The sequence below is a fragment of the Podarcis raffonei genome, chromosome 12, assembly GCF_027172205.1.
Source record: "Podarcis raffonei isolate rPodRaf1 chromosome 12, rPodRaf1.pri, whole genome shotgun sequence".
Taxonomy (NCBI): Eukaryota; Metazoa; Chordata; class Lepidosauria; order Squamata; family Lacertidae; genus Podarcis; species Podarcis raffonei.
In genome coordinates, this window is record NC_070613.1 from 53,358,771 (window position 1) to 53,383,900 (window position 25,130).

Genomic DNA, 25,130 nt, shown 5'->3' on the forward strand with positions numbered 1-25,130 from the left:
ATGAGAACAAAGTTTATTCGTCAGAGTTATTCCTGTTGGTACCATTGTATGCTCCTTAGCATTTACTTACACATAACTAGTAATTTCTACATTTTGACAGCATGTCTCTATTATGTATCATTTAATTGCCCTATTATGGAATACAGCAGAGCTATTTTAGGGGGTTAGTGCTAATGCAGCTGTGGTAAAGAAAATGGTAGTTGGAAAAATTGGGGGTAACAAATTGATTAGAACATCCCACCTTTTAATTTATAAATGTCTTAATATAGTTTTGGACAAAATAATACCTATGGTTGGCTATTTTATATGACACATTTTAAAGAAAAGAAATGCTGTTTAAAGCATGAAATATTTTTGATGTTCTCATGTACCAAGTGCAGTAGTTTTGCTATCAAAATAAATTAAAAAATTGTCCAGTAGCACCTTAGAGACCAACGAAGTTTGTTCTGGGTATAAGCTTCGTGTGCCTGCTCACTCCTTCAGATACCAGTAGTTTTGCTGCTAATTGAATGTACCGGCTTTCACACAGCTTTCTTGGACAAGTGTTTTACTTGTACTTCAGTAATTACTCTTGCTAACACATTATTTTATTGTGACCAGTTAAACTGCTCTCACATAACATGTTTGCACCCTGAAGTGCAAATGTTTGTTCATTAGACTAAAGATGTAAGGCAGGCATGTGGAACCTCCAGCCTCCGTGCCTAATTGGGCCTGGCATTGCTCCCAGTTTGGCCCGCAATGCTGTTTCCCCTCCAAACCATGCCCACCTGCTCCACAACTAACCTTAAAGCACACTCTTGATTGTGCATTGGCAAGAATGCTTGTTGTCACAACCTGCTGGGATAGGCTGTGCTACTGAATTCCCTGTCAGCTGAATTCTCTGTAGATAATAATAATAATAATAATAATAATAATAATAATAATAATAATAATATTTTTTATTTATACTCGCCCTCCCCAGCTCAGGGCAGCTAACAAGCAATAATAAAAACAAGTTGAATGAATACAACTTAAAAACAAGATTAAAATACAACATTAAAATATTGAAACATTAAAATATTAAAATGCAGCCTCATCACAGGAGGAGAAAGGAAAAAGAAAAAAGAAAGAGGGGGAGGGAATCAAATTGGCTCCAGGCCAAAGGCCAGGCACCTGCGGAAAGAAATAAGATCCTGCAGGGCCCTGGTCTCATGAGGCAGAGCATTCCACCAGGCCGGAGCTAGTGTTGAGAAGGCCCTGGCTCTGGTTGAAGCTAATCTACCTTCCTTAGGACCCGGGACCACTAAGGTGTTGCTATTTATGGACCTTGAGGCTCTCTGTGGGGCATACCGGGAGAGGCGGTCCCGTAGGTACGAGGGTCCTAGGCCGTGAAGGGCTTTAAAGGTCAAAACCAGCACCTTAAATCTGACCCTGTACTCCACCGGGAGCCAGAGCAGCTGGAAAAGCACTGGGTGAATATGCTCCCATGGCAGAGACCCAATGAGGAGCCTCGCTGCAGCATTCTGCACCCGCTGGAGTTTCTGGGACAGCTTCAAGGGCAGCCCCGCGTAGAGCGAATTATAGTAGTCAAGCCTGGAGGTGACCGTCGCATGGATCACTGTGGCCAGGTTGGGGCGGGAAAGGTAAGCCAATCACAGCAGAAAGTGGCGCTGGAAGTCACTACCTATCAGCTGATAGGTGCTGAGTTCAAGTTCAGCTGCTGTACTGAGTTCTACCCTTGCAAAAAAATTGAGCTCGAAGTCTCTTCCAATCAGCTGGTAGTAACTTCAAGTCCTTCTTGGCTGGGCTTGAATGATACTTGGCAGTGCGACTTGCCACGCTAAGAAGCAAAAATGGGCACCTGACATCAAAGTGATGTCAGCACAGGTGATCAGCAGGTGGGGGAACCAAGCATCTGGCCTGCTGGCTGGATCTAGTTTCCCATCCGTGATGTAAGGAATAGAGGATGTGGCTATATGGAGCATAGGGAGATGTGTTCACAAGATTTCAGAGGTAACCAGTATTCCCAACTTTGATGGATGTTGATAATATAACCAGGATCATGTAGTTTTACAAAATAATGAATCTGACAGCATTGGGCATCAGCCCAGTGCATCATGCACAGTTCCTTATCCAACAGGGAATCCACATATGGAAGCTTTTTCTGTGGATGTATTGTCTTTGCTGGATTATGTCATCATTGTCCAAGAGCATAATAGCTCAATGGTCCAAAAAGCCGAGCATCAAAAAATTCAGGTAGCTCATTCTACATATGGATTTTTGAATTGTCATTCTATTTATTCTGCTTTACAAGCAGAATCTATAAACAAAATATGCTGAAACCTTTTTATATTCTTTGTAAAAGAAATGTTTGTTTAATTGCTTTCCTTGTAGACTCTTTAAGATATTTAAATTTATTCAGAAAAAAGAGAAAAAAGAAAAGGGGTCTTTTCATGCTCTTTTGTCCAAGCCATTGAACTAAAATATTTTAGCATATATTAATGAAAGTTTCAAAGCGCATTGTGCATGCTGGGTTTAATGCCAGCATATGGCTTAGGGCAGGAGGAGTTTTCCTTGTTGTTTCTAGAAGATTGTGAAATTAAGTCTGTCACATTTTTATTGACTCCTGATGGTTCTGTACCTATTCAAATGGATTTATTCTCCATGAGCATATATCAACTTTTGTTTTGACAATTGTATGGTTGGAATACCTATAGTCTGCCCTCCAAAAAGCTTATTTTTTAACTTATGGGTTATTTATGGGTTATTTATTATGAAAAAGCATATATTTGTTTGAAGTACTGATGCTGCCATGTAACATACTGAAGAATAACAGCTTGGGATTCAGTGTTTTGTAAGCAGTTATTTAGGATAACTTAGAATGTGTCTGTCTGCATAGTTTAAGGCATCTAGTTTGAAATTTTCTAGTACTGAAAAAGGAGTATGTGTCAAGATGCGAATAAATTGTATTGCATTTGGAGTATTCAGTTTTCTGGCATGTGTGTGCAGAAGTGGCACAAGTACTTCCAGCAGAGTGCAGTAGAAAACAGTAAATATTTCAGAACTTCACAATTACTTTTAACTACAAAAAACTCATTAAAATAAGACATTGGGATAGAAGGAATTTATGGTTTATGAGCTGTAAAGACACATGCAGAACGCAGTGTCAGAACTGTGCAGTTCAAGTTAGACTTGTTGTTTCTTTATTCTATCCTGGGATCTCACCGAAAGACACATGAAGAATATAACCGAAATTATGCACAGTTCTTCAAATATTGCTCATCGTCACTAACATTCCTTTTTATTTATTAAGCTGACTGTTATTCCTTAATACAATGAGAGCTTGAGGCTCCAATCCTGTGTTCCCTGTCACAATGTTCAATGGTCATAGGATAGACTGGAATTCCGTCTCTGCCACCCTGGGTTCCTTTGACACTGATGTCCATAGGGCCAGACGGGGATATGTTGTGAGAAGACTGGGAAGTGGCTTCATTCTCTGAAGAATGCAAAGCAATAGCAGTCATCTCACAGGCCATCAAACTGGGAAATATTTAGATGCATTTGGGAGCCTAAATCAAATACAAAATAAATTCTAATACTTTTTAATAGCCCAAAAATGAAGGGAGAAACACAACACACTGCTCTGTCCTGCCATGCCTGCTCAAGCCTGGCAAGTTATAGGTTAAGGCAGTTAAACCACCTTCAAATTTCTCCCCTCCCTTTAGGATTCCAGCCCAAGTGACTAGATTAAGTGATTCCTGTGGCCCATGGAATAAGTTGTGAATGGACAAACTAGGGAAGGGTTAGCATCAAAAGACACTATTTTGTTGTATTATTTCCCCCCATAAATTTTATTGAATCTTTTCATCATATAATACAATAAAAAAACAACTAATCTAAATAAAAATAAAAACCAACAACAAAACAATGATAGAACAAAGAAAATACAAAGGTAGATCTTAATCCTTGTCTTACACAGAATGCTGTGGACCGTCCCAGCTCTCACCTGAGAGCTTCCCTTTCTTCTCCCAGCCTCCCACCCTGGGAAATCTTACTTCCCTGCCTATCACACAGGGTCCTACACCATCCATCTATCACCTTCATATACAAACAGTCCCCTCAGTAACCCAGAGTAGAGGACCATTAGCTGTTGAGAATATTTCTTGGGCACAAACAATTAAACCATGCATTTTGTTTTGCTTTCAACCTTTTAGTGATCTTCTTAAGCCAGCAGTCAGCTCACATTCCAGATGTAAATTTTAACTGGCAGACAGATTGCCTCAGTTGTAATTTATAGCAGTCACAAAAGTAATTAAAGGGAGCCTTTGCCTATCCAGTACCCCTAAGAACTGCCCCCATACTACTATCTAGTGTTGATTGAAATTCCTTGAGCATGATTCCTGGGCATGATTGAAATTCTAAGTCACCCGTCTCCATCTGGGTCCCTCAAAACTTCTCGGCCTCCCAGTGTGGAAAGCAACCTTTTAAGAGCATCAGATCCCCTGTTCTCTCCATTTTCCCAGAGAAAACGTGATAACCAAGATTTATGGCTTGGCTATCATTAATCACCACATAATTATCCATTTCCTTTCGCATTATGTGTAAAGGTTATTTGTTATGGCTATATGCTTTTAGTAGTTTTTAGATTACTGATTGAATGAAAGTTCAGTATCTTTCATGAAATAAGAATGTGGCTTCACATATAGGTATGGTACTGTATATCATTCCACTTTTAAAATGATATAAAACCATGTCAATATAGAGGCTATTCCTTTTATGAAACTATTTGGGATTGATGAATGCATCCTTCTAGGTTTTTATTAGTCATAAAAAGTCTACCTTGAAAATATTATTGTAAGCTGTCTATTCAGTCTTCAGAGAGTTGAGCCAACAATTTATATCCCAAGAGAGAAATTCTGAACACTAAAAATTAGGTCTAAAATTCCTCAGGGGCATAGTGTATCAATGGACAATCTACTTACCTATGTAGCATGGAGCTGCGAATCACTTCCCTACAGAATCCTGCTCTAGAGGTAACTGTGGAGATCCAAAATATCGTAATCAGGATCCAAAGTTTAGATATCCCAACGATCTGATCATGCCTAGTGGGATTTTTAATCTTTATTTCTGAAGAGCAGATCCTCCAGGCTAAATCACAGACTGCCTTTGAAAGTCCTATCAGTTTCAAAAGGTATTGCCATATGGCATGATGGGCAGCTGCTTGAGAAACACAAACTTGAAAGCCCCTTTGGATTTGAAAAATTGATAGCTTGGCTCTTTGGATGTAGGCTCATATTCACCTGTTGAAGCAGGTAATAGATCAGACAATATCAGTCCCCAGGGAAGCTGTTCATCCACTGTACTAATGCAGAAATAAGAGCAGCTTATGTGCTCCCAGGCCAAATCAAAACTGTCCCTGGATTTGAAGAGAGAAAAATGGGCATGCAATTGTTACAGGTAATGGCATATAGGACTTCATGTTACAGATAACATATAATGCTTCTCCAGAGCGTCATATTTATAACTGATATAAGTACTCTTTCATCTAGCCCAAATATAAGCCGTACTCCCCCCCCCAAAAAAATTCCAACCTTGAAAAGTTAAAACTGCGGCTTAAATTCGCGACCTTACAAAAATTGGCTTTTTTACAATAACGCTGCTGAAACAGACATACAGCAAAATAGAACGGGTGTAAGTGCCTGTGGAATTTTAAGGGAGCAGCTTATATTTGGGTATTGTCTCCCCCCACCCTTGAATTTTAAAGTTGTGGCTTATATTCGGGTGAGGCTTATATTCGGGCCAATACGGTAATTGCATAAAGGGTTACAGGTGAGGCCAGTGATACCAAATGCATTACAGATCAACTATAACTGAGACATACTGCCCAAATGACTTCCATATCAGTGCTTTCCCCAGAGCTCATGTGAATATGCAGAGATATTCTATACAATGAGGTGAACTAGATCTAAGAAACAAGCTTCTTTTAAGATATCCTGCATTATAATGTGGATCTTTGGATCTTGTTCACACTGTAAAATCTCAGTGAAGAGGTCAGGTTTGATAGATCTGCATGCGCAATTCCTAAACCGATTGCTGCAGAACTAGGAACGTGTGCTGACTTAAGCCATTAGACTATATCACTTGGTATTATCTATACTGATTGGCAGTGGTTCTTCAGGGCTTCAGACACAGTGGTTTTTCCATTTTTCCTGGTGATGCCTGGAATTGAATCTGCAACTTTCTGCATTGTTTAGAAATAGGACAAAATCCTTAACTTTATCCAGTGCAACTGCTAATTCGCATGGTGAAAATGGGCACTTTGTGCTTTGAGCCTTTGACTGTCCTGATGATTGATGCCTGGACAATGTAGTGAGGTAACTGGTCCATAAGGATCCACCTCCAGCAACCTGATAGCAATTTCTTTTTGCTCACAGCAGCTAAAAATAAAACATAACTACTTCTCCCCTTTTTATAAATTGCTGCAAAGTTTCCCAGGCTGCTGTATCTGTTGGCAGACTGGTTAATTCATTACATTCACCAAAAGGCGATGGACAGTCTTGGATGCACTGATCTGGCTTATTAAGTTGGTTGTAGACAACTTGTTCCATTAATTTCAGTGGAACAAGCTAAATGCAAATACTTTTATCTTTTTCAAGCTGGATGTTCAAGAAAAAGGGTGTACAGTGGTGCCTCGCAAGACGAAATTAATCCGTTCCGCGAGTCTCTTCGTCTTGCGGTTTTTTCGTCTTGCGAAGCACGGCTATTAGCGGCTTAGCGGCTATTAACGGCTTAGCGGCTTAGCGGCTATTAACGGCTTAGCGGCTTTAAGAAAAAGGAAACAAACTCGCAAGAACTCACAAGACGTTTCGTCTTGCGAAGCAAGCCCATAGGGAAATTCGTCTTGCAGAACGACTCAAAAAACGGAAAACCCTTTCGTCTAACGAGTTTTTCGTCTTGCGAGGCATTCGTCTTGCGGGGCACCACTGTACATTAAAAATCAGGACTCAGCTTTTGCCACAGATGGTGAGAGAAGTGGTATGTTTTTAAAAAAGAATTATTTAAAGTCCTTCATTTCTGGTTTGCTGTAATTGAAACATATAAAAGCAAATGTTCGTTTGGAAGCATCATTTTACTGTGTATGCAGTACCCCAGGCATGTTCATTAATGTTTAATCTTGGATAATATGAGGGTTATTTCTTGTAAATGAAATAAATTTATTGAGAATTTAAGAATTAACTATAAAGCAGCAACTCTGGAAACTTAGCTGAATGCTTTTTAGTTTGTATGGAGTACAAATGCATTTGTGCTCTGTTGTTTTACAGTGAATCTTTTTCATTAATGTAGATAAAATAGGAATGGGTTTTCTCTAGTTGTCTTCAGCAGTTCTGGAAACATTGTTAAACTTGTTTTTGGCTCGCTTTCCAATTCAGAAAACCACTATGGTTTGTATTTGTGTTTAGGTGAAGCAGGTAAAATATTCTTAGTTGGTATTAGATCCAAACAGCAATGTTAAAACACAGCTTTAATTCTTAATAGAAGATTTAAGTTCACGGGCTTCAAGTAAATTGGTTCTAAAACTGAATGATAGCTCATCTCCCAGATAAATGCCTATATGCTTGATGGGTTAATCTGTGGTGGTATTTTTAAGACATCTGTTTCTCATGGGATTAGTGGACGTTGGTTCTGCAAATGGTTTGTAACTGCAAAGATATTGTTGAAAATCAGATAAGTTTAACTGCAGTTCTTAAAACGTTTACATGTTAAAATACTGTATAATGTGCTGTTTTCTTCACTTCTTTGGCTGTAGTATAAATTAGGGGAATCTTCACAAAAAAGATTTGTTCTACATTTCCCCCTCTATGATTAGAAGCAAACCTGTTAAAACTTCCATACCACATTGCCTCATAAATCTGAAGTTACTCTTTATGAACCAGGTTAAATGGTCAACAACACAGCACAGCAAAGCACCCCAATTTATTTGCTGGCATAACTTCAGTACAGACTTCTTCTTAAAACATCTCTAAATTATGATGTGAACTCCTAACCAAACTTAAGATGTTTCTTGTTTCCCCTTAGAATAAAAAAAACACTTCTCAAATTTTTATGGGCTCCATAATCATATAATAAATATTAAATCTGGGAGGAGCTGAAATTCATTTTTCCCTAGCATATGGGATTTCACTTAAAAAGCAGATGACGGTGCGGGATGTCCTACACAGCTAGTAAAGTACAGAGAAAGTTAGATTGGCTGCATCTTGTATTATGTGATCCTTTTAAATGTACTGTTTCTTAAAGGACAATTAAAATTCTCAGGTACCTAATAAAAATGTATGAACCATACTAAATTATTTTAAAGAGGAAGGCTTCATTTGGTTCCCATCTACTGAAAAAAAGATGCTAGTGTAGCAGTGAGATATTTCTTTACAGGGGTTAGGGGGTGTCAACTTTAGGGTTCTTCTCAAAGCAATGCCATGTTCAGAATTGCTTTAACTCTCTATCAAAATGTGCTTATTTGAAAGCACTGAAGACTTAAATGTGTAAGTGAAACTCCTGCTGGCAACCGGATGCCCAAACTCTGTCTTAGCTGGTAGCTCTGGTGGTTTTCCAACATTGCAGGTGGGACCTCCAACAAAATGCTGCAGTTTATTTCTCCACCCTGGTTCCTATCCAGGCAAGAACAGGAGAGTTGTTATGCCGTTCAGATCTCTGCTGACATGAGAAGGGGGAAAGACATCTTCCCTGCCCACAGGCCTTCCTTTCCTTAGCTGCGTAGTAGTGGTTTGTGTCCTTTTATGCCCTAAGCATGGAACTCTGAGTAGACCCATTGAAATGAATGACCATGTCTAAGTTAGGCCCATTAATTACAATAGGTACGCTCTGAGTAAAACATGGCACCTAGCGGAGAAAGGAAATGTGTGTTTCTGCTAAATTCTCATGTTGTGCTTCTATTAGTTATAGAACTTGTGGTTAGAGTAATTCTATGAAGTTGCGTACCTTGGATCCCAAACGCCCTGGAAGTCAGATGTTTTGGCTCCTGAACGCTGCAAACCTGGAAGTGATTGTTCCGGTTTGCGAACGTTCTTTTGGAACCATAACATCCGACGGGGCTTCCGCTGCTTCTGGTTGGCTGCAGGAGCTTCCTGCAGTCAGTCAGAAGCCACATATTGGTTTTCAAACGTTTTGGAAGTCGAACGGACTTCTGGAACGAATTCTGTTCGACTTCCAAGGTACGATTGTATTGCTAAGTGGTTTTACTTCTGATATGGGAGATGCACAAGCTCCAGCCTCCTGTCAAAACCAGAAGTAGTGGAGTTTGTCTTCCAGCCAGGAAACAGATGCATTCAGACAGAGAACTCGTCGAACATACCTTGTACAGTATAAATTTACAATAAAACAAAACCAACATTTCTATCACATTGTATTCAGTGCTTGCTATAATCCCTTCGTATACTGAACTGTTTAAATAGCATTCTAAGGTTTGTCTTATGCACAAAACCAAGAATATTTCATTTTTTCAGTTACTGAGCATATGGTCATACGCAGATTTTTCAAGTGGATTTTATGAAGGGGTGTGTGTGATTGTTTATCATGTTTATGTCTCAAGATTCCTCCGAAGAGTTCAAGGAGATGTACATGGTCTCCCTCCCCATTTCATCCTCACAACAACCTTGTGAGGTAAGTTAGGCTGAGAAGTAGTGACTGGCCCAAGGTTACCTGATTTACTTCATGATTGAGTGGGGATTTGAGCCATGCTCTCCCAGGCCCTAGTACTGGCTCAGTATGATAAGTTGCAATGCATACCTGAATTGGAGGAAATGCTTTTGATGATGCAAACACTGCCCATTTTTGGTACATAATTCTCACAGTGAAATGTTTTCTGGGCTATGCGTTGACATATTTATTTATTCTTTTGATAGCTAAGAAAGGCTTTTACTTGCTCTATAAATGTCCATGACATCAGTAATATATAAATTAGACTGTGCATGCTGTGAGTTAATAACTTTGCCTCATTCAGTTGTAGCTTTTTAAGGGTGTGTTTGTATTAACTAAGCAGGTGGCACCATTTGTCTCTCTGGAAAATGTGAATGCTGTCTCTGTTTCCCTTTCTCTATTTTCACACACTGCTTTAAACACCTTAGATAAGTAATTAGAAACTAAAGGTTGTAGTTAATTGTCCAGAACATAGGATTGGAATGCCAATCCTGGCATAACCCAAGTGATTTACACTAAATTTGGCATTGTGCGTAAGCGGCTGAAGTCACTTCTAATGACATGTCCTTATTCGTAAACAGGTGTTTGCCCAAGGGGAACATGCGAGCATTACTCTGCAAGTGTTATGGAAGAGTGATTCAGTGGAATATATGAGCATTTCTAACCCCTACATCCCAAATATATTATGTCAAACCTTTTAGCACTTAATGTTCAGTGAGGTTTTGCTTGCAGCAGTGGAAGAGATTGAATTCCAAAGAGGGTGGCACCTTTGTATCTATCAGTCTCATTTAATGAATAGTTTTTTCCCCTGAATATGATTGGCAGTCTCTTGTCCCCTCTTAATTAAATTGCTCCCTGACCTAAAACTTTTGTTAAAGATGTCACATTAGTCTTTTATGGCTAGTTTCCATGGGGAGTAGTTGATGTCGGCAATTGAAATACATGAATGCAGGCAGGAATACATTTGTGAAAGTACTAATTAAAAGTGTCTTAGCCCCAAACTAAGATAAGGAGGAAAATGTGTCTAATTATGTTACTTTCCTTCTTACCCGAGAGATTAACAGCGTGTAATAACATTTCTAAATCAAATTCCTTAGTTCATATAGGATTAAATCAAATCACATAATCAAGTCAGTTCTGGATGAACAAATTATTCTGTTAAAACTGATAAAGTTCTTGTAGGCTTACTATTCCTCCTCTTAGCGCAGTTGTGTACTGTGATAAAAAATTATATAATCAGTGTAATAGAAATCCCACTTGTTAGTCGGCTGGTTTCTTTTAATCTTGAGTCAAAATGCATTTTGTTCATCAAGATGTAATGTGTTTACTTAAAGTATGCTTACTTAGTAAGAAATGTGGTTTATCATTTGATTTTTGAAATTGTTCGCTGATCCTCATAAACACTTGAATTGAGATGTTTTATTGTATGATGCTGCAAGCACCATCATTGCCAGTTTGCTTGGATGGTTCTATATTGCCCTAGGCAATTAAGGTTCACTTGTTTTGTACAAACATCTTGAGCAGTCCATCTTGGAGAATATCTAAGTCATGAAATATGCCATATGAATGAAAACTAACCAGTTGGTGCAAAAAAGCAAGCTTTTTATTGCGTTTGAGTATACAAATTGAAAATTTATCTGTGATCTAAAGGAATCCCGCCATCATATCTGCTTACACAGCAGCGGTCTCATATAGCATTACAATCTGTCACTGACCTTTAGGAGGATTTCAAAAGTAGGTAGTGATTTTTCAAGGGAGAACTACTCTTTGGTTGGGGTAGGGAAAATCATTGTATGTGTGGAAGCCCTTGGGGCATGCAGTACAAGGTTTGTTAGATTTTGCAAGATCAGCTGGGATCAGATTCAGAACCTCATGCAGAAGTGAGAATTGAACAACCCTTCCCAAGGTCTCAATTTTCTGTTGCTACTTGTATAATATTCAGTGTTGACCTGTTGAATGAAGAAACCTCTGAATGTTGGAACATCTGAATGTTACTTTATTTTTTAATGGAGATGGGTAGGAATCTGGGAATCTACTGATGTGAACATTTCTAGATAATTTTCCTAGACAGGAGTTCTGCTGGAGTATGTGTACATATCTCATTCTATATGTAATCCTTTCAAAAATCTTCCTGTGAACACTATTTTGTTATGTTGATGAATCATGTTAATGGGGGAGAAGAAAGAGGGAAGGTGGAAAGGGTTGATGAACTCAGTTCTTCTGAATCTCTCAAAAACCTAAAAACAGCTCCCATCATTATCCAGGAGCCTTTTATAGTCAAAGGCTTAATAAGCCAAAATGTGTGTTTAGTTGTTTAGTCGTGTCCGACTCTTCGTGACCCTATGGACCAGAGCACGCCAGGCACTCCTGTCTTCCACTGCCTCCCACAGTTTGGTCAAACTCATGTTGGTAGCTTTGAGAACCATCTCATCCTCTGTCGTCCCCATTTCCTTGTGCCCTCCATCTTTCCCAACATCAAGGTATTTTCCAGGGAGTCTTCTCTTCTCATGAGGAGGCCAAAGAATTGGAGCCTCAGCTTCAGGATCTGTCCTTCCAGTGAGCACTCAGGGCTGATTTCCTTAAGAATGGAGAGGTTTGATCTTCTTGCAGTCCATGGGACTCTCAAGAGTCTCTTCCAGCACCATAATTCAAAAGCATTGATTCTTCGGCGATCAGCCTTCTTTATGGTCCAGCTCTCACTTCCATACAACACTAAATAAGCCAAAATATGTTTCTCCAAATCGGGCCACATTGCAGAAAAGTGTGATTACAATGTCAAGAAGTTGTAGTTCTTTTGTACTACCTCACTACACTTTAAAAGGGTTTGTTGGCATTGCAGCTGGTGAAGAATGCTTATTACATTTTTCGTTAAAGGAGTACCTCTATTTCATGAAATTGTGTTTATAATATTCACTGTAGAGCAATTTCAGGAGGGAAGGGAATCAGCTGAGTTTACTAAGAAGATATATGAGTATTCAGTGTATATTCCAGTAGCGACTCTGGCTTCTTAAGTGCTACATTTCTATACCATACTTCATTCCAGTTAAATATTTACAATATGTTGTTTGGTAATCATTTCCATAATTAAAATCATATGTAATTTTTAATAAGAAATCTGATGCCATTTTAGGAAGTGAAGTCACATAGAGGCTTTCAATGTAAGCTACTAAAGCACATATGGCTTTAACCCTTGCTTTCTTTAAACACCACAGTAAACTGCAATCATTTCCCCAAATATATCAATCAAATGTCCACTGCTTTCAGGAACTCAATTTCTTTGGTGGTGAAGTTGCAATGAAGCCTTTAGTATACTTGGGACTCAGCTGCAAATAAAACGTTTTAAATGTGTTGTAAAGTGCAATATACAAATGTGACACTAGATGGCCACAGTGAGCTATGCCAAATTCAATGTATTTTTCAAAATGTTTTTTTAAAAAGCACTTTCACAGTGCTTTTTATATGTGTGTAGATTCCACTTCAGTTACTTAACTAATTAAAATTACAATCTAAGGCATGCACTGCGAGCTGCATTGAGAAAAGAACCATGTGAAAAGCTTCTTGAGGTAAATAAATAAATTGACAGAGTGTGAACTAGCTTGAAATGGAATTATTGTTTCAGATTTGGTCAAAAACCAAAAACAGCATACTATTAGGCAAAATCTAAAGCTGCAGTGCGACACCTTTGTTAGCATTAAATGTCTCAATGTGCACTCAGCAAAGCTCTATGCAATTATATCCAGCCCATTCACTTCAATGAAGTGTCATTAAATAAAGTGGGAGAACTAATTGAGAATCAGTGGCATGTGCTTTTGTTTATGGGCGTGTTTTTTGTTTTTGTTAGCTGCAAGTTCTAATTACGATATCAAATATATTTCACAACCTCTCCACTTTCTCACCACATATCTGCAATAAGCATTTGTAGGCTGGAATTTTGGTTGCTTCTCAAGGTCACAGCAAATGGGTGTAGAGGAACTGAAGATGTTATAACTGCAGTTAGGGAAAGAAAGATCAAAGGACATATTCTAGGAGTAAATTTAGGTATGGGTGTGGATTTCCTTTGCTAAATTGCTCTTTGTGGATTACAGTGACCTGAAAGCAGTTCCAGTCAGAGCAGAAACACAGGACAAAGATAAAACCAAAACAAAATTGTACAGGGGGAAGACCTGCTGATCCCATTTCTACTTAAGTTAATTAGTTAATAGTGTTGTGTTCTCTTCAAATTACACTTGGTATGTTAGGAAACTAATTTTTCTGTGAAGAGTTTCTCTTTGAAGTTGCATGGCTAGGTCTTAAGTCTTGGGCATTTAAAAAATAACAAGTTGGTCTGACAAATTTAATATTGAGTTGTCACTTCATGAAAACCTGCTGTTGCTCTTGTAGCAGCTATATTACTTTACACGCCTAAGCAGGTTCTTAATTTGTTGTTTTACACCCAAGCATTCCTCTGTTCTTTTATTTTAGCTTAAAAGTACACGTTTAATGCTTTGTTATTGCTAGGAAAATTAGTCCTTGTGCTAATTCACTCTTTCTGGTCTGAAATTGACCATTCTGGATGCTTTTGAAAATGAAAGGTAGTTTCTGTAAAAGGGACAATAACCCTGAATCAAGAGGAAAAATATTTTTTCTCTGTGAAAATGTGGAAGTATAATGGAAGTAACACTGCTCTTTTGAACAACAGTCCTTACATGCAACATAAAAGCTAATTTCTCCATCAGCTTTGCCAAAATTAAATGGAGACTACTTTCCAAAGTTTACAGATTATTTTCAGAAGATACCAGTGTGCTGATGGATAAATTCACTTCTACTATCCCTTCTCCAATCTTTTCTATTACATTCTCAAACATTCTCTTACAACACTCTAAAAACAACAAAAACCAAGTCTGTCTTTAACAGTCTGCAGCCATTTCCCATACATTATACATTTGATAAGTGGTTTTCAGTGTATTAGATAACTTGTATGATTTCTAAGATGTTGTTGAGTCATTAAATTTATTTAAATTTATTTAAATGAGGAGTTTAACAGAAATAAATATTTAAAATGGCAGTCTAAGGAAGTTGTTCTCATAATCTTAAGTAGGGAAATGTTGTATATTCCTTCATCCTGCTGAAAATCAATCTGGTGAGTCCTCAGATAACCACTTGACTTGGTTTAATGGAGCCTGGATTTGTTTTCCCATTCAAGGCACCACAAGCAACAACAACAACAACACCTATCTTGCAGCTGTAGCCATTAAACCCAGCAAGCAATTTTGAATGCACCAGTAGTTCCTGCTTCTTTAGAGGAGCATGTTTTTCAAAGGCCCCCGTAAAGTTTTTGAGTTGGCATCCGTCTGTCACAGGAGACAATGGCAGAATGCGCCTTTGGTAAAGGTAAAGGGACCCCTGACAATTAAGTCCACTCGCGAATGACTCTGGGGTTGTGGTGCTCATCTCGCTTTACAGGCGAAGGGAGCCAGTGTTTGTCTGCTCCGCAGACAGTTTTTCCGGGTCATGTGGCCAGCATGACTAAGCCACTTCTGGCGAAACCAGAGCAGTGCATGGAAACGCCGTTTACCTTTCCACCGGAGCAGTACCTATTTATCTACTTGTACTTTGACGTGCTTTCAAACTGCTCCCCCCCCAATTTTTTTTATTGATTTTCACAAAATTATAAACAAACAAACACATAAAACAAACAAACATAAATCATAACCTTATTAAAAATTACACTTATTAACATTGTTAAGTGACTTCCTCGCTTCCCCTTGGTTGAATTTCAATGCATATCCTTTTAACGGTTTTCCAAATCACAGTTCTTATAAAATTTAACTTGAACATTAACATCCTTAAATCTTTTCATTTTGAAATTAAACATATTAATTCATCACTTGACTTATATACAATCCTAAGCCAATTAAGTACAGTGGTACCTCTGATTATGTACTTAATTCGTTCCGGAGGTCCGTTCTTAACCTGAAACTGTTCTTAACCTGAAGCACCACTTTAGCTAATAGGGCCTCCTGCTGCTGCCGCGCCGCCGGAGCACGATTTCTATTCTCATCCTGAAGCAAAGTTCTTAACCCGAGGTACTATTTCTGGGTTAACGGAGTCTGTAACCTGATGCGTATGTAACCTGAAGCGTCTGCAACCCGAGGTACCACTGTATCTGCAAGCTGTTTCCAATTAATTTAACTTGACATGACGTGCTTTCGAACTGCTAGGTTGGCAGGAGCTGGGACAGAACAACGGGAGCTCAACCGGTCGTGGGGATTTGAACCGCCGACCTTTCAATCGGCAAGCCCAAGCAGCACTGTGGTTTAACTACCCGCATCCCTAGCATGGACCTTTGGAGGTGAAGTCAAACTGTTGGAAGCTTACAGTGCCTGCTGTGACAGTAGCGAGTGATATGGGAGAGACATGTTTGTTGTAGCCGGGGCAGATGAAGGTGTCTGGTTGTGCTCCTGCAGATGCACCATGGCATCTCTTCTCTCTGTCCTCCTCCCAGCAGTCATTCCTCCTCCGGTCACTGCTGTGGATGCACAACGTGACTGCCTGTCTCTAGGCACTGTGGTTGTCTGCAAGGGATTCTCCCACATGGCAGGGTTGATCTTGCATACTCATTCATTAAATCAGCCAAGACCCCAAAAAACATATAGCTAATTTCATGTGTTCAAAGGAGTGGTATCCATTGCTGCTGTTCCACTCAAGCAACAGATGCTCACTTGCACAATTGAAGTTCTCCCTACACTTTTCTCTCCAACGCCCTCCTTCAAAATCTGCCCTAGAGAGTTGAGGGAAACTCCAGAGCAGATTTCGGAATGTCTAGGGAGAGAGACGTGGGTGGTGCTGTGCTCTAAAAACCACAGAGCCTAGGGCTTGCTGATCAGAAGGTCAATGGTTCGAATCCCTGCGACAGCGTGAGCTCTGTTGTACGGTGCCTGCTCCTGCCAACCTAGCAGTTTGAAAGCACGTCAAAGTGCAAGTAGATAAATAGGTACCACTCCGGTGGGAAGGTAAACGGCGTTTCGCCAGAAGCGGCTTAGTCATGCTGGCCACATGACCTGGAAAAACTGTCTGCGGACAAACTCCGGCTCCCTTGGCCAGTAAAGCAAGATGAGCGTCGCAACCCCAGAGTCATCCACGACTGGACTTAATGGTCAGTCTGGTGTAGTGGTTAAGAGCGGTAGACTCGTAATCTGGGGAACCGGGTTCACGTCTCCGCTCCTCCACATGCAGCTGCTGGGTGACCTTGGGCTAGTCACACTTCTTTGAAGTCTCTCAGCCCCACTCACCTCACAGAGTGTTTGTTGTGGGGAAGGAAGGGAAAGGAGAATGATAGCCACTTTGAGACTCCTTCGGGTAGTGATAAAGCGGGATATCAAATCCAAACTCTTCTTCTTCTTACCTTTACCTTTAGGGAGAGGGGAGGTAGGGAAAGTCCTATTGCTCAAGCAGAACTCAGCCCACACAGCATGGGATACAACCCTTTATCCCCTTTACTGTTGTAGTGTTTTAAGAGAGAGAGAGAGGGGACTTGGAAGTTCTAAAGGTTTTTTTTTTTAATTTATTGCAGTGTTGAGTTCTTACTGGAAAATGAAATAAAACATATGCACTCTCTAAATTATACTATTTCTAGTTTGGCTAAAGAAAAGACCTGAGGTTTCAACTGCAGGGATTGCACACAGGATATATTGGAAATACTTCAAAACAATAATTAAGGACTAAAATCAACTGCGGATAGAGTAAAAATATTTACAAAACATATCTGTTCCTAAAATATCTGCCTGGTCTTGCTAATTTGTTCACCATGTACCTTGGTTTTGAAAATTAACACAAGGTAGTAACTACATTTCTATATGCATATATACTTTCTATATATATTTCAAAAGCACATAATCGGACAGATTCTTATTACTTGTAGCCAAGGCCATTACAACAGAAATAAAACTAAAAATATGGAAATAAATCAAATCATCCCCTTGACTGTCAACATTGCATACCCTCCAACATCCCTCAGATGAAAATAGGGACATTTTTTACTCCCTGCCCTAACAGGACCCTCCTTGAAATGCCATTTTTGGTGCCACCTTACAGAGCATTTCCTATCAGAAGAAGGGCAGGCGCCATCACCACTACACCAATGGGACACAGCATACATGCCCTCCACTGTCCTGAGAAAATCCCTTAACCCCAATTTTATTTCATTCCTTGGTAGATTTACAAAAATAAAAACACACACCAATAGATAAATTTTAGAAAGGGGCAAGATCAGAAGATGCAAACTCACAAAGCATTTTTCATTTACAAACCAAGACTCCCCTGTGCTCTCCTTTGATTTTATTAAAAAAAAAAAAAAGCAAGAGTCCACTGTGCCCTCTCTTTCTTCCTGGTCAGGGCAGCCCTGCCCTCTGACTCTGCCCATCAGAGCTGGCGTGTCATGCAGGGCTGGGCCTTGGCAGCCTCTCCTCCTCCTGTCCTGCTCTCCAGAAGCTGCTATGAGCTGGCTAAGGGAGGAGGCTGGCAGCGGAAGCCATAGAGAGGACATGGAGAGGCAATGGGAAGCTCCCTCGCCATCACCGCCACTGCCATTGCTCGGAACAAGCGCCAGCTCATCCCCCTCCCTGAGCTCAGTGGCAGCGGTGCTGGTGGGAAAATTGGGACATGCTGGATGAAAAATCGGGACATAATAATTAGAAGAATATAAAGTTAAGTATGGTTTAAACAAGGGTTTGAATTTGCTGAATTTGATTGATAAAGAGGAACACAAAAAAGGGGGATGTGAGGAGGTCAAGACAGAGGGGTATGGAATTTTGTTAATACAAAAAATTGGATTTTTTTTCTTTTTTTTCTTCTTTTCCTGATTTTCTGTTTTCTGTTTTTTGCTATATATCTTAGTTTTTCTGGTGTTTTTGCTTTTTATGTGAGCTTTATTCATGATAATATTTTATTTGAAGCGACGAAATTTTTAATCTGTAAAACCTCAATAAACATTTATTTAAAAAAGAAAAGAAAATTGGGACATGCTGGGATCAAATCAGAAGCCTGGATGGCTTCCGCAATTCTAGGGTTGTCTCGGGAATATCGGGACACTTGGTGGTTTTGGGACAAAAAAGTAGCCATTAACTTTCTCACAACCAGCACAGACAATGTTACCAAACTTGTCTAAATCAGTCCACATCCATTTAAATTGCTCCAATTGCCCTTCTGGGAAATTCTGAAAAGACAGGAACCAATGTCTAGGTGGGCTATATAAAGGGCAATATAGAATATATTGCAGAAAGATTGTATTCAGTCTGGTCTGGTTTGCACATGCAGAGAGGTGATTTTACTGGCCTCTTAAAATATTTAGTGGCTAGATATTCTTTGGGCATATTTTTAAATCTTATCTGGATAAGTCCATGTCTAACAGGAAACAAATTTATTTCCCACATATAAGCTTCCCTTTTGTGATCAGATTTAATTTGAAGATACAAAATGGAAGACTTGCAATTCTTAGGCCAACTGTAGCTTTACTGGTAATTATCTTTGTCTAACATAGGCAACCATTCATAGAAAGTGTGCAAGTTGAGTACTGTGATCTACTCAAACGGTTAACTATAGAAAGTAGTCTGGAAATGGTCTTAACAAAAGAAACTGGCTTGAAATACGTAGCAAATTATATTTATGACCCTATGCAGAGCCAACTACAAATAAATCATTGGAGTATATCATACAGGGCAGATTTTCAAGTTCCACCAAGTTGGAAACTTTGGAAATGTATTAACCCAACAATCAAGCCGGAGTATTTGTCACATCTTTTGGGTCAATAGCTTTGTTTAGTTTTCTGGTACATCAAAAAATATGTGTTTTGTTACACATCAGACACATTTATTGGTCAATCCACTGTGCACTAGAGGTTGCAAAGTTACTTTATTTATTTTATCCATCCTTGGCCAAAACAAATATATTGAATTTAACTAGACTGTGTAATTAATTTAAGCTATATGGAAGTACAGTCTTTTAATTAAATATAATTTGAACACTTTGTCTTGTTCTAGAATGAAATTAAGTCTCATTTGAAAGCTAATATTGGCTAAAATAATGTAAAACATTTGTTAATAATTTGGAAAAATAGTTTTCTTAGGAAGTCAGCCTATACCTTTTCTCCCTCATCTTCATTTATATCATATTTTTTAAATAAGAAAAACACAAATGTGTAAGCACACAATATAGTGAACAAAAGAATATTTTAACTGATTTAAAGCATAACTAAAGCTTTGTCTTAGATTTTTCTTCAGTTTTAAGCCTAGCTCCCCATTTTCAACGGAGAAAATGGCTGAGTTTATTGTTCCATCCCAATAATTAAAAACCAGAAATATTTACTAATAGTAAATTAATAGTTTGCATCAATAGTTTGCTAACTTCATGCATTAAAGAAATATTTGAAAGGAAAATCAATATTGAAAAAATTGCCCTTGATTCTAGGCAGTTTCTGGTCATCCCTATTTTTATGATGACCATACACATAAAAGCTTATCTCAGAAACCTTAAAATCCTCTGTTTAGTAGTTCCAATTATTCCTGGTAATGCCAAACTTCAGTGATCCTGTGATCACTTAGGTTTGGAAGCAAAACAAGGCTACCCAAAACCAAGGTAGTGATTTCTACATAGGGAGGGGATTCCTTAGCTTCACGGAAGTATCTTAGTTGAATTTAAAAACAGAATAACCTCAAAATTACCTAATGAAGACATGTGAGAGTCTAGGATCTACAGAATGTTAAAAACAGTTGAGCCACAGAATGTTAGGGTATCAGAGGGAGACACAAGCACAAGGCTAAAATATACTTAAGTCTTCAGAGTGCACATAACATTATTATTGGTTGAAAAATACATTTAAAATATACAGATGGCTATCTTTATAGCTCATTTGCCTTTTGCTGAAGTGCTACAAACCATGTCATACAAATTAATGTTTTTTAAAACTACACATTGAAAACATGGAATTCATCTGCTTAAAAGTCTTGCTGGTTCTTGAAACAGAGACTCAGCGGGAATAGGTTTTGGTGCTATTTGCTTTGTTTGCATACATATGTTGAAAACTTAAATAAGCCTAGCGTGAAGAGGATTTGGCACTCAAAACTTAGGAGGCTTGGCTGGTTACAAGAAGGAAGCCAGTGGAGGAAAAATAAAATTAAGGTCTAGGTGGCTGCCTACGATGCAGGCATACACAGATGTGTGTTTTATCTAACTAAGGCTGTCATACCAATTCCACTTAACTGAGAATAAATCAGTAGGACAGGGTAAGAATCGTATCATAAGGAGTTTACAGCATTTTCACGTTCAGATAAATACTTTGCAAAGCATTATGAAATACATAATGTATACGAATGATCGCCGAAGAATTGATGCTTTTGAATTATGGTGCTGGAGGAGACTCTTGAGAGTCCCATGGACTGCAAGAAGATCAAACCTATCCATTCTTAAGGAAATCAGCCCTGAGTGCTCACTGGAAGGACAGATCGTGAAGCTGAGGCTCCAATACTTTGGCCACCTCATGAGAAGAGAAGACTCCCTGGAGAAGACCCTGATGTTGGGAAAGATGGAGGGCACAAGGAGAAGGGGACGACAGAGGACGAGATGGTTGGACAGTGTTCACGAAGCTACAAACATGAGTCTGACCAAACTGCGGGAGGCAGTGGAAGACAGGAGTGCCTGGCGTGCTCTGGTCTATGGGGTCACGAATAGTCGGACACGACTAAACGACTAAACAACAAAAACGAATGAAGTAGCCCTCTGCTATAGTTTAAGTGTCCTTATTAAATGTGGCAACATAAATACAGTCCTACCTCGGGTTACAGATGCTTCAGGTTGCGTTTTTTTGGGTTACGGACCCACCAAAAACGGGAAGTACCGGAACAGGTTGCTTCCGGGTTTTGGCAGCCGTGTATGCGCAGAAGCGCTAAATCGCGCTTTATGCATGCGCAGAAGTGCCAAATCGCAACCCGTGCATGCACAGACGAGTCGCTGCGGGTTGCAAACGTGCATCCCGCACGGATCACGTTTGCAACCCGAGCGTCCACTGTATTGCAAAAAGAAAAGGTGTCAGCAAAACACCCATAAACCTGGAGTTGAATATGCATTCTCCATCTTCCTTGTCTTCAGTTTGTTCTTTGATTATTGTTGCAGCCAAGTGCTCCATATTCAAGGAGTACTTGTTTTCAGCAAAACAAACTGCTCTGCTGCAGCCTGATTATGTGGGATCTCCTCCTCCTTCTCCTAGCTGATATCATTCTTCCTTGTCTGAAGCCAAGAAGATGTGCCAGCATAGTGAGCAGATAGTTTTGCTGTCACCAGGGAGAGAAAAATATGTTATAGATAATGAAAACACACACACACACCCCAGTGGTATGGCTCCCATATGTTCAAATGGGTTAGTTGAGTAGGAACTTAATTTTGTAGAGTGGTCTGACTGTCCTTTTTTTTTTTTTTTTTGGATGCAATGTTAAAGAACCAATGAAACTCTAAAAATAGAGTGGTTGAAATAGAAAAATCGTACATTGTCTTTTCATTGATAAGGAGAGTTACATATAGTAAAATTCTAAAGTTTCCCCCCTACTTGGAACACATAGCCTGTATAAGGCAAGCTATGCTGCGTATTGATGTTTTGTTTACATCAGTCTAACTGAAATCTCATTTTTTTGTTCAGCCATAATCCAGAGCATGGGTAGGAAAATTAAGGCCCGGGGGCCGGATCCGGCCCAATTGCCTTCTAAATCCGGCCCACGGACAGTCCGGGAATCAGCATGTTTTTACATGAGTAAAATGTGTCCTTTTATTTAAAATGCATCTCTGGGTTATTTGTAGGACATAGGAATTCGTTCTCCCCCCCCAAAAAAAATAATATAGTCCGCCCCCCCAAGGTCTGAGGGACAGTGGACCGGCCTCCTGCTGAAAAACTTTGCTGACCCCTGATCCAGAGGATACAGATTATCTGGATTAGTTTCAGTCTGGGTTCAGACGCAATTTCAGGACTGAATCAGCCTTGGTTTCCCTGATGACACGAGTTGAAAGCAGGACAAAGGGGAGTGCATATTTGCTGCTGCATCTCAGTGTATTTTGATACCATTAACCGTGGTAACTTCCTGGACTTGGCTCTAGGCAATGGGTATTGGGTGCACTGTTTTACAGTGGTTCTTTTTCCTGCCTACAGGGTCGTGTTCAAAAAGTAGCTCTGGGACACTCTGATTATAGTCAGAGTAGACCTATTGAAATGAAAAGACCCAACTTAGTCATGCTTATTAATTTTAGTTGGTCTACTCAGAGTAAATCTTAGTTGAATATGGTTGTTCAACATCTATACGAAGCCATTGGAAGAGGTCAGTAGGAGTTTGGGGGGGAAATGTGTCGAATACGTGCAGCTCTGTGTATAATCTGGACCACTGTCTGGGCACAATGGATGGCTGGATTGTTGAGGTCCAATAAACTAAGCTTGAACCCTGGGAGGACAAAGCGTGGGTGGTTCCATGTCTTTGAGACGCTGGCCAGTTACCCATTCTGTATTAGGTTCCTCTCCCTCTGAAAGAACAGGTTTAGGGGTGCTCCTGAATCCAGTTTTGTCACTGGAGGCTCAGGAGGCCTCAGGCTAGGGCTTTTGTTGTTGTTGTTGTTTAGTCGTTTAGTCGTGTCCGACTCTTCGTGACCCCATGGACCAGAGCACGCCAGGCACCTCTGTCCTCCACTACCTCCCGCAGTTTGGTCAGACTCATGTTTGTGGCTTCGAGAACACTATCCAACCATCTCATCCTCTGTCGCCCCCTTCTCCTTGTGCCCTCCATCTTTCCCAGCATCAGTGTCTTCTCCAGGGAGTCTTCTCTTCTCATGAGGTGGCCAAAGTACTGGAGCCTCAGCTTCACGATCTGTCCTTCCAGTGAGCACTCAGGGCTGATTTCATTAAGAATGGATGCGTTTGATCTTCTTGCAGTCCATGGGACTTTCAAGAGTCTCCTCCAGCACCATAATTCAAAAGCATCAATTCTTCGGCGATCAGCCTTCTTTATGGTCCAGCTCTCACTTCCATACATCACTACTGGGAAAACCATGGCTTTAACTATACGGACCTTTGTTGGCAAGGTGACGTCTCTACCTTTTACCAGCCATAGCTGGCACACCAACCGAGCAATGGGGATATTCTGGCCACTATGACTTATGCATTGCTAACCTCAACACTCTATTATACCGGTGCGCTGAGGGCCAGTGTGGTGTAGTGGTTAAGAGCGGTAGTCTCGTAATCTGGGGAACCGGGTTTGCATCTCCGCTCCTCCACATGCAGCTGCTGGGTGACCTTGGGCCAGTCACACTTCTTTGAAGTCTCTCAGCCCCACTCACCTCACAGAGTGTTTGTTGTGGGCGAGGAAGGGAAAGGAGAATGTTAGCCGCTTTGAGACTCCTTAAAGGGAGTGAAAGGAGGGATATCAAATCTAAACTCTTCTTCTTCTTCTTCTTCTTCTTCTTCTTCTTCTTCTTCTTCTTCCCTTGCACCTGGTCCGGAAGCTCCAGTTCTGATTTTTTTTAGTTAGCTTCTAATTGATTTTACCTCTATTGTATTTGTTGAGTTTGCTGTGTGTAGCTTAAAGACTGTTGCAATTCAGCAGTACAGTACGATCGCATCTTACGTAGGGGTTTGGTTCCAAGGGTTTCACGTATACAGTGGTGCCCCGCAAGACGAATGCCTCGCAAAACGAAAAACGCGCAAGACGAAAGGGTTTTTCGGTTTTTGCGTCGCTTCGCCAGACGATTTTCCCTATGGGCTTGCTTCGCAAGACGAAACGTCTTGCGAGTTCTTGCAAGTTTGTTTCCTTTGTTCCTTTGTTTCCTTGTTTTCTTAAAGCCGCTAAGCCGCTAAGCCGTTAATAGCCGCTAAGCCGCTAATAGCCACTAAGCCGCTAATAGCCGCTAAGCCACTAATAGCTGCTAAGCCGCTAATAGCCGCTAAGCTGCTAAGCCGCTAATAGCCGTGCTTCGCAAGACGAAAAAACCGCAAGATGAAGAGACTCGCGGAACGGATTAATTTCGTCTTGCGAGGCACCACTGTACATGAAAATCATGTATACCCAAACCCTTGGCGCCACCTTGCAGCCGGCAGGTGAGGAATGGGAGAAAGAGTGGTCTTGCTCCCCAAGCAAGGCAGAGAGTTTAAAAGCTCTTTTCACACAGGCTCACCAAAGCCAACGTTATAAAATAATAAATATATAAACTATGCACTGTGTGAAGGAGGGCTTCCATTCACCCTTCTTTACGCAGAATCAAGACTCCAACTGGGCTAATTCCTCTTTCATTTTCCAACTTCTGAAATATCAATATATCTGCAAGGCTAAGGAAAATATAGCATTCAAGCCAGAATTCTGAACAGAATTTTCAAATATATCCATAATTTGATCTAGACATCAAGAGGTCAAAAAAAGTTTAATATACTGAGCATTTTT

At 40.0% G+C, this 25,130-nt stretch overlaps 1 protein-coding gene and 1 long non-coding RNA gene across 4 annotated transcripts in view; one reads left to right on the forward strand and one right to left on the reverse strand.

Moving 5' to 3' along the window:
* BBS9 (Bardet-Biedl syndrome 9) overlaps nt 1-25,130 on the forward strand; it is a 227,777-nt gene that overhangs the window by 64,291 nt on the left and 138,356 nt on the right. The window lies entirely within an intron of this gene.
* LOC128423934 (uncharacterized) lies at nt 6,654-6,969 on the reverse strand. Its single transcript, XR_008332897.1, has 2 exons — nt 6,792-6,969; nt 6,654-6,739 (listed from the first exon to the last, which is right to left on the reverse strand). It is a non-coding gene; the product is annotated as an uncharacterized LOC128423934 (long non-coding RNA).